The 7,996-nt window shown below is 38.4% G+C and overlaps 1 non-coding gene across 1 annotated transcript; it reads right to left on the minus strand.

The window, feature by feature from the left end:
* Positions 1-5,117: 5,117 nt before the first annotated feature.
* Positions 5,118-5,190, minus strand: TRNAV-UAC. Its single transcript has one exon. It is a non-coding gene; the product is annotated as a tRNA-Val (tRNA).
* Positions 5,191-7,996: the final 2,806 nt, after the last annotated feature.

Here is a 7,996-nt window from a genome sequence, read left to right on the forward strand (position 1 = left end):
GGTATTAATATATACAGTATTTACAGTTTGTAGTGTTAAGGAAGAAATTCATTAGTCAGAGAAAGACTGCTGAGTCTATTTTAGGAGAGTAGAAGTAAACGCAAGCAATGTAGAATAGTCAATGGGGGCATTCAGTAGAATTTATGTAGGGTGGAAGCAGGAGCATTTCCGTTTGGATGATAGGTATAGGAATAGTTGGGTCTTGAATAATTCTTTGTTGGGTATATTCCTGAGAGAAGGGGGAAGAGAGTTCCATTTCTTACCTAGTGAGAAGGAGAGAAGTAGTTGGCCAGCGGGACATTTTGGTTTGTAGATGGAGACGAAGTTTTGGTGTTCAGATCTCAGAGATCTATTCGGGATGTATGGAGGAAGGACGTGTGTTATGGCTGGGCATTTTTCAGGGTAGAATATTAATTTGTGAGCTGTGGTTAGTTGGAGATAGTCTAGGTGGTTAGATAATTCTAGCCAGTTTAGAGATTGTAGGGAAAAGCAGTTGTGAGTTGAGGTTTTGGAATTAGTGGCAAATTTAGAGACCTTATTATAGCAAGTTTCAAGTTTAGAGATGATAGAAGAAGACAGATTAGTTAAGAGAGGGGCGCAGTAGAGTAGTGTAGGTAGTTGCCAGGGTATGTCTAGAGGAGTTGGTAAGAAAGCGGTTGTTCCGGTAGAGCATACCTAACTTTTGGTGGGTTTTCTTTATGTTTTGTTGTATGTGGATGTCAAATTTCAGGTTTTCGTCTATAGTAATGCCAAGAAGTTTTGCGGAGGGGACAACTTCAATAGCAGTGTTGGTTTGGCTTAGGACTAGGAAAGCATTTTTGTCAAAGGAGAAAGCCCTAGTAGGAGGGAAGAGTAGTATTTTAGATTTGTTAGAGTTGAGGGAGAGATGGTTTTGTTGCATCCAGTTCTCTATAGTGGAAAATGCGATTTGGGTTTTGGTTAGTAGTTCAGATAGGTTAGAGGCGGCACAGACTAAGGTAGAGTCATCAGCGTATTGGATGACTGTTGTATCGGGGATGGCAGTGTGGAGGTTATTAATAAAGATGTTGAAAATAAGGGTCCTAGGATGGATCCCTGGGGAACGCTGGTTGGTGTTGGCAAGGAGGAGGAGGTAGAGTTCTTCCATCTGACAGCTTGGGATCTGTCAGATAGGTAACTGGAGAACCAGGCTAGAGAAGTAGGGGAGAGATTGAGGTTGACGAGATGAGAGAGAAGGTGTTTATGGGAGATGGTGTCGAAAGCTTTAGATCTAGCAGTAGTGTGGATACTAGTAGTCCGGAATCTCAAGCTTGATTGTTTCTAGGAAGGATATTAAGGCAGTTATAGTGCTGTGGCCAGGGCAAAAGCCATGTTGGGTGGGTGTTAGGAGGTGATTCTAGATTAGGAAAGGCATAAGTTGGTGGTGAACATATTTTTCCAATATTTTAGATATAGGGGATAGAAGGGCGATTGGACAGAAATTGGAAATGTTGGTGTTTTTGCCACCTTTGTGAAGAGGTAGGATGTAGGCTGAGCACCAGAGTTTGGGTACATACAACTCTTTTTTAAGGATCTGTTAATGAGGATACTGATAGGGAGAACTATGCCTTCTGCAGCACATTTAAGGAAGGAAGAGGGTATATTGTCAGGGGCATTGGAGCAAGGCCTTAGTTTAGATAAGATCCTTTTTATAAAAATGGTTGAAAGTGGTTTGATCTGGAAGTTAAGAGGGCAGTTGTTAGTGTTGTTGGGTAAAGTGGAGGGAGAGTTGGGAGAATTGTTTTTAGGGAAAGTTTTTGTGAGCTTAGCTATGGATTCAGTAAAGAAAGTGTTGAAGTGAGAGCTCAGCTCCAAGTCAGTTAAACTAGGGTCAGGGCAGGGGTTATTCCTGGACCCTGGATGCTGAAGGGAATTGACTGATTTCCAGAATTGTTTTGGGTTTTTCATATTGTTGGTTTGTAGTTTATTATAAAAGTTTTTTTTGTCTGAAGAGATTAATTTCTTTACTTGGTTGCGGAGTTGGGCATACTGAAGTAAGGTAGACGTTTTATTTTTCTGGTAAAGCTTCCAGGATTTGTCCCTGAGGTGCATGCTTTGTTTTGTTTCATTGGACAGCCAAGGAGCAGGATTGGCTTTGACACGTTTGTTTCTTAGAGGGGCTAGGGAGTTGAGAGTATTTAAGAAGACAGAGTTAAAATGTTCAACGGCATTGTCAAGAGGGAGAAAGTTTAGAATTTGCCAGTTTATTTGTTTAAGAATATTTGAGAAGATTGTGGGGTTGAAGTTGCTAAGGTTACGTGTTTGAATGTAGCGGTGTTGATATTGAATGGAGTTGGCTGAGCGGTGAATAAAGGTAGGGAAATGGTCACTGAAGGAGTCAGGGACAGTGCCAGAAAGAGTTATTTTGTGTGGGTGAGAGACTAAGATCCAGTCAATGATGGAACCAGGGCATGGTTTTTGTTAGGACGAGTTGTTGAGTGGATTACTTGGGAGAAGTTGTAGAGGTTAATGGACAGGGAGGGAGAAGGTGTGTTAATTTTATTCCAATCTATGTTAACGTCACCAAGAATGTAGGTTTCATATCTTATTTCAGAAGAGGCCCAATGAATGTTTTCGAGGGTAGAGATGTTGTCGCCTGGGGAGATATATAAGGAAATTATGCAGATGTTCTTATGTTTATTTAGTCGAAGGAGGCTTGCTGTAATTTCAGTATTTTTAAAGTGTGGGGTTGGGATTTGAAGGGGGATTAAGGAGAGTAGGTTAGAGTAGGTTACAGCAGATCCTCCACCTTTTTTATTTAATCGGTCACTTCTAAGGATGTGGAAACCGGGAGGTAAGATTTCAGAGTCAGCAATATGAGGTTTTAGCCAAGTTTCAGAGATGGCTAAAATGTCAGGTTGGTTATGGTTAATCCAGGCTTGTAGTTGGTGAACTTTGTTGTTTAGGCTCTGGGCATTCATAGTGAAGAATTTAAGAGTGTTAGCAGAGAGAGCAGAAGGAGTGGAAGGGGGAAAAGGATTATTTGTAGTAAGGGAATTAGGGGGAAGGGGACTAGGGTTATTTGCTGTAGGAGAAGGGGGAAGGAGGAGGGTGTTATTGGGAAAGAGGCAGGGTGTTAACTTTTTATTACTTGTTCTGGTACCTCGACCATTCACCTTCTAAAGTGCGCATGTCTAAGAATGTCAACGGGTCTTCATGTTCATCAGTCGAAACCAGTGGGAGCTGGAAAAATGTCTCTTTTGAAGAGACTGGTAGTGAAAGCTCACCGGAAAGAGCAGAGGGTCTTACAAAAATGCTCAGGGCTCTAGCTCGGTACCCACTCAGGTACAAACCCGTTCCAGAAAAAATCGAGGAAAATGGAACAACAATCAGTAGAAGTAAAGACAGTAAGAACATTTTTGAGTTCTCCCTTAGTGAATTTTTCAAATGTGAGCACAAATGAGAATTTGGTAAATGACTATACACTACCGAACCTAACTGGGTTATTTTGTAATGAGACAGTTAATTTTCCATGTATGCCGTGTATCACTGATGTTGCTTTAAATGTGGTCAGTCTTTCTAATGTGTGTTAAACTACTGAAATGCAAAATGTGTTACTGAAGGGGGTCAAATTTGTACCCACAAGGATTCCCGCATTAGCGGACATTATGACTGATGTTAAGAGGTTTGTTTGCAAACTGAATTTGAAAATATTTTTTCATGATCGGGAGAAAAAATGTGTTCAGGATGCATGTGATATTTCTGAAAATGATGATTAATTAAATTTAAGCATATATGATTATGATTTGGACACGTTACTTCCAAATGATGATTGTGAACATGATAGTTCCTATTGTGGGGATTTTTGTATGGGTTATGGACCTATACCTATGCCTAACTTTCCTTCTAGCAGTACCTTTATGCCTCCCAAATGTTCAAATGCCATTAATGTGTTTGAAAATACAGTATGTGCTAAAATTGAATATGAGTTTTGTAGATTTTGTAAAACACACAAAGATTATAATCTTAGTAAAAATGAATGGCTAGCATTAAAAGAGTTAAGAACATTTCTAGACAAAATAGTTGTCAAAGAAGCGGACAAGGGGGGCAATTAGGTTGTTATGAATGTTGAACATTATGAGAGCATGGTACAAGACTTGTTATCTGAAGAAACTGTTTACAAAAAATTATCTGGAAATCCGATGCAACAGTTTAGTGAGGAACTTTGTGAATTATTGGAAAGAGGGGAAAGTTTGGGCTTTTTGAAATCACATGATGTTAAGAAGCTGATTGTAAATGAACCCAAGCACCCTTATATGCTATACCCAAAATTACAAAAATGTTAGAAATCTTCCTGGCAGACCAATCATTTCAAGGTATAGGTTTATATATAGAAAGAGTTAATACCTTTTTGGACTTCCTTCTGAAAGTATACTTGGCCCATGTTGTGTCTCACATTAAAAACGCAAGTGAAGTTTGTAAGCATTTATGCAACATGAAGTGGGATAAAGATTATTTTTGTGCTACCGTCAATGTGACAGCTTTGTATACCAATATAGAGAAAAAATGGGGTTTGGAAGCTGTGATAAGTGATGGGATAGGTTCATAGGTTGGTACTAGGCTATCAGCCCTAGGGCCTATACAAGCCTAGCCATAACAATTCCCTGGCTATTTCTTCCCACACTATTTACTTCCCTGGACCCCTGTCTAGCAGGGTGACTGACGTGATCCCTGGGGTGAATTTCCTTTCTCCCATCCAATCGTCAAGGTTCCTTTTGAAGAGGGCCAAAGAGGCACTCTGCTTGACATGTATGGGCAATCTATTCCAGAGTCTGGGGAGTCTCTGGGTCAGGAACCTATCCCTCCAGCATGTTTTGTTTATTGTGATGACAAGGTTTAGATCCCTGGAGAGTGTGGCTCTGAGGGATTGGGATTTCTTTAAGTGTAGCATGTCCAACAGCTCTGGGTTTGACATGGCCTTGTATGTTAAGCAGAGATCGCCTCTGAGTAGACGATATGCGACAGAGTATAGCTGGTGTTTTTTAAGGCGGTCAGCGTATAGGTTAAATGGTATCTCAAACCATGAATTTAGTTCCTGGAATCATATCTGTTATTCTTTATCATGCCTACCCTAATTTTCTTTTCTTGCATTAGCATAATGGTTCCACTGGGGATCGAACCCAGGACTTTCTGCGTGTAAAGCAGACATGATAACCACTACGCTACAGAACCTACTCAAGGGAGAAGGCCCTCATACCTTTTTCTTGCTATCTCTTTTGGAGTTTAGTTTGACACACAATTATTTTGTGTGGAAGAAAGAGTTTTATTTACAATCTAGAGGTACAGCGATGGGGGCAGCATTTGCCCCATCTTATGCCATTTTATACATGGGTGAATTTGAAAAACAATTTATGTTTCAAAAATCTTTTTTTGTAAATAATGTTGTGTATTATAAACGTTACATAGATTACCTCATCTTTGTATGTAGGGGTGACAAGTTGCAATTTGGAAAATTTATGGATGAGCTCAACGGGAATACACATGGACTTAAATTTGTTTGGCAATGTAAGGATGATAATATAGCCTTTTCAGATGTTGAGTTTTACATAAATGGGCAGGGCAAAGTTCAACATAGACCATATAGAAAACCGACTTCGGTGAATAATTTTTTACATGCTGATAGCATGCATCCCCCTCTTTTACTTAGAGCACTGCCATATGGTGAATTCAGAAGGATGTTTTTCAACACTTCTGAAAAAGAACTTAGAGAAGGTTTCATGGGTGAGGTACATGAAAGGCTATCTCTCAGGGGTTATTCTGAGACAATCCTCTCTAAAGCTCAGCAAAAGATTTGCAAACAAGGATATGGGGTAGGTCATCATCGTGTAGAAGTAGACCAGTCACAAGAAGAACAAAAGTTATTTTTTGTAACTAAATTTTCAGATTTTTCTGGAATTATGGAGGGAATAGTGAGACAGTTTTGGGATATAGTAACTGAGGATGTTATGGTGGGAAATCTTTTTCCCAAACATATTACATTCTCATATGGCAGGCACAGTAATTTAAATGAATTACTTAATAGGAAAATTCATGAGAGAGGGGATGGTAAACCAGTTGGAATGTATAGATGTGGGAAATGTTCTGCGTGTAATAAGATTAGCAATTTACATGGTATTAAAATCAATGAGAAATCATACTTTGCAATGGAGAAATTCAACTGTGACTCATGTGGGGTGATCTATATTATTGGTTGTAACTGTTCAAACACACAGTGGTATATAGGGCAGACCAGCAGGAAGGTCAAGGTTCATATTTTAGAACACATTGGAGACATTAGAAGGAAGAACATGGAAAGCCCTGTAGCTAATCATTTTATATCTGTGCACAATGGTCAAATGGGGGGATTCATTTTCAGCGTATTAGTACGACCTAAAGTATATAATGGCAACTTTAAAAGGGAATTAAATAAACTTGAATATAGAATGATAATTAATTATCATACATTAAACCCCAGAGGAATTAATTTAGATAGTAATATGACTTTGTAAAAAATAGTAGGTTGAAATTTATGAATATATATATTGTGATAAAAATTAATAATCTAAATAGTTAGCTTAATGTAATATGAACAATAAGTTTGATTAAATAAAAAAGTTTTATATATCTTTTTCATAAGTCCACAAGTTTAAGTTTATATTTATTTTTTAAATAATTTTTTATATAAATGAATTTGTGCACACATGGATTATTCGTTTATACTATTTGTTTACATTATTTGTTCATACTATATGTCTCTATTTGTATGGTATTTGATGTATGTATAATGTTTTTGACACCCAAGAAGCATTTTCCCTTTTAGTTGTATAGATTCCTGCAGTGTGATTGCACTTCAAGATAACCAGTTAGCAATGATTACAAATTATTTAATTGATGAATTAATTGTTTTGATAATTGATTGTAATATTGGTATATAAGGAGGTGATTTTTTGGTAGTAAATTGTTCTATTGAAGGCGAATGGCAGAGGTACCAGAACATGTAATAAAAAGCTAAGAGCATCTCTGAACTTTTTTCCTGGTGGTTATGCTGCTGATGCTGTTTCTTGAGAAGTGAGTTATTTTGGTGGTTGGAAGGAGTTTGTATTTTTTGGGCAGTTTATACCTCCCAGCACTTAGCGCTTCAGTCCATTAAAGTGTCATGCAAGCCTCAGTAAATGTGTAGTTAGCCAGACAGGCAGAAACTCAAACAATACCATTGTATATAATTTTTCCCCTTAAGAGGCTAGCACAGGGAATATCTATTCCTTGATCAGGGATAGATAAAACTACACTGAGGTATGTGGCAAACAATTGCTATAGTTTATAAGTGCCAGCACTTGGCACTTGAGCCCTCAGCTCTTCGGTCTCACTTAAAAAAAGAAAAGGTGGTTTACCAAACTGCTACAAGGAAGCAAACAACAACTATGGTGAAAACCACACACAAAACTCTCACTGCTTCCCAACCAAATATCTGCAATATTTCTTTACCTACCTTTCAAATACAACCTGCATCTACATCTTTCATCTGTAAGCTACTTCAAAAATTGAAGCCTTGCACCCCTTCTGCTGACCAACTCCCATCTGAATACCTAAAAATAGCCACTAAAGCCGTAGACTATCCCATCTCTATCCTTATTAACAGATCTATTTCTGAGGGCAAAATCCCTGCTCTATGGAAGATATCCCATATCATCCCTCTACATAAAGGAGGACAATCTACTGAGCTTTCTGACTATTGCCCTATTGCCCTACTGTCCCCATTAGCTAAGATAATGGAAAAATGTATTCACAAACAGCTACTCAACCACTTATTACAAAATAACCTACTAGCAAACTGCCAACATGGATTTAGGCCGTTCCACAGTACATCAACTGCCCTTCTATCCTTTACTGACTCCATAAATAAAAATCGTAACAATAACTCATATTCCTCTGCTTTATTTATTGACCTGTCAAAAGCCTTTGACATGGTTAACCACAACCTACTGCTACACAAACTAAA

This window comes from Protopterus annectens, chromosome 15.part0 (assembly GCF_019279795.1).
Source record: "Protopterus annectens isolate FY-2018-M chromosome 15.part0, PAN1.0, whole genome shotgun sequence".
Classification (NCBI taxonomy): Eukaryota; Metazoa; Chordata; order Ceratodontiformes; family Protopteridae; genus Protopterus; species Protopterus annectens.